Raw genomic sequence first — 2715 nt, 5'->3', positions numbered from 1 at the left:
TGGTCTTGTCAAAAAATGGTCTTGTAACCCAGGCTGTCCAACTACTCTGCTTCTGTCCACCAGGTGTTGTGATTGCAGGTGTGCTCCATTGTCTCCAGACCCTTATTTGTGAATCAGGGAGGAGATAAGAATGATAGAATCATTGGAAAATGATACCTTTCCATTCCAGATTAGGAATTTCCTGGAGCAACTGGTCTTTCTCATTAAATTTCAGTATTAGAATCTCACTCCATGAATGTTTCTGGGAAGCCAAATACAAAATTAAGGGAGACAAAGTATCCCAAGGATGGTGGGAGTGAAGGAGTACAGAAGTATCAAGAATGTTATAGAAATGGATGATTCTGTTCATAGAAACTACAGGGACAAAAGCCTACCACAAGTGGGGATCGAGCTGATCTCTTATGGTTCGGTGAGATTGGCTCAATTACATAGTTTTTAGTAGATTTAGGCTTCTACCTGTCCCTCAAGCCCCATCCTAGCAACCTCCGTTGATTGTATAGTCAAGTCACACATTATACTTATTCGACCAATAGTCAATGAGCAAAGGGCAGAGAATGAAGTTAGCTACAGTGTAGGCTTAAGGCCAAGTCAGTACTGGGTGCAGCTGCTGTAGTTGTCACCCATTGCTAATGGGGACCAGATATTTCAACAGAATTAATGTCCTATGAATCATTAGTAGGTTTTTAAATGGGAGTAATTTAGTGACATCTGTCAATTTTTTGTTGTTGTTCTTCTATCATGTGAATAGTTCTTTGGCTCACTGCTACAGAACTAATATAGCTTAGCTCATAAATGGGAAAGGCAAATAAATAAGGGTTTTCTCTTGAATAGTATTTGGAAGGTAAATTTGAAAAATGAAAATAAGACCAGGGGTGGTGTTAACACAGAGGAAGCAAGCTGAAGCCTTAGGACTGCAAGCCTCAGTCCATCCTAGCTATATAGGTCATTGCTACATAGGTGCTGCAGGTCAGTCTGAGGTCCATAACAAGACTCTAAAGCAAACACAAAACGAAATCCAGAGTGTCTGTCTGCCAAGAGGACCAGGGATAAATAACACCTTTAGCAAAAAAGCAAATTGCATTGGTTGAAATAGCTAAACAACAATTAACTTTTAAAAGAATTTAAATAGAATGCATGAATATATTTTTATGCAAAACAATATAACAATTTAACAAATTATGCGGCTTACATCTTGTTCTATCTTGGTCCTCCACATCTGAAACTACTCCCAAAGGGTCAAAACTGGTATTTTGTTGAGCATGATTCAGGCTACTGTTTTGCATTGACATAAGTATATGAATACATTATTTTTACAGCTGTATGTGACATATAACTGCAGATTAATCTATGTAAAGAATGTTTAAGTTTGGGGCTGGAGAAATGGATCAGTGATTAAGAGCACTAGCTGCTCTTCCAAAGGAACCCATTTCAACTCCCAGTACCACACTACAGCTCCAATCCAGGTATCTAGTGCTCTCTTCTGGCCTCCTTGGATTGCAGGCATGGGCATAGCGCACATACATCTTGCAGGCAAAGCACCCACACACAGAAAATCAAAACAAGTAAATCTCTAATAAAACAAGAAAATTTAAATGTTACATTTTGGAGACCTCATGTGTGCCGCAGCACGTTTGGAAGTCTGAGGACAACTTGTGGAAGTTGGTTCTAATTTCCACAATGTGGGTCTCATGGATCAAACTCAGGTTATCAGGCTTGGCAGCAAGCACAGCCATCTCACCTACCAAGGTCGCCCTTTTTGTATTGTACTTTACTTACAGATTTTTTTTTCCTGTTAATGACAAAAGTCTCAGTGTTGAACTTAGGTAATAGTTCACTCACTTTGGACATTTAGGTAGTATCCCATGTTCCAGTCTTACAAAAAGTTTGCCTATGAAAATCTTTTCACAGATCTCCTGGTTTCCATATATAGATTCTTCTTTAAAATAATTTAAAAGTAGAAGTACTGAATGGTCAGGCCTTTTACACCTTAATTGTTTTCTTTTGTATTTTAAAAACAATAACTTGTCTTTATATAAATGCCCTTGTGGTTTCTTTGAAGATTTATTTTTATTATTGTTTTAAAATTATATGTGTAGGTTTCTCTGAAACAGGAGTTATAGGCAGTTGTGAGCTGCCCAGTGCTGGGAACACGGGTCCTTTGAGAGAGCAGTACATGCTGCTAACTGCTGAGCCATCTCTTCAGCCCAGTGTGATAGTTTGTTTTGTCAACTTCGTTGCTTTGGAACAGGTACAAGATTCATGAGATACACTTGTGCATTTCCAGAGAGGTTTGAATAAGGGCATAAAGATATGCCCTGAATGTGGGCAATAGTGGTCCAGCTGGGAGGCCCCAGATAGGGTAAGAGACAATGAAAAGGAGAATAATAGCTAGCATAGTTATTCTCTAATTCTGCTCTCAGACAACCAAGATGTGAATTGCTCTGCTCTGTCACACCCTCCTCACCAGCATAGGCTGAAACCTCTGGAACCATCAGCCAAAACCAAACCTTTTCTTCTTGTAGTTTCTTCCTATCAGGTGATTTGTCACAGAAATAAGGAAACTCATACATCTTCAAATATATAGTATACGTATTGGTCAGCTTTTGAAGTTACTTGTCTCAAATGAAATTCTTTGGTTCAATATACAGAAATCCATCAATGTAATTCACTACATAAACAAACTCAAGGACAAAAAACATATGATCATCTCACTAG

The sequence above is a fragment of the Mastomys coucha genome, chromosome X (assembly GCF_008632895.1).
Source record: "Mastomys coucha isolate ucsf_1 chromosome X, UCSF_Mcou_1, whole genome shotgun sequence".
Taxonomy (NCBI): domain Eukaryota; kingdom Metazoa; phylum Chordata; class Mammalia; order Rodentia; family Muridae; genus Mastomys; species Mastomys coucha.
The sequence above is the reverse complement of the archived record's forward strand: the minus strand, read 5'-3'. Positions refer to the sequence as shown.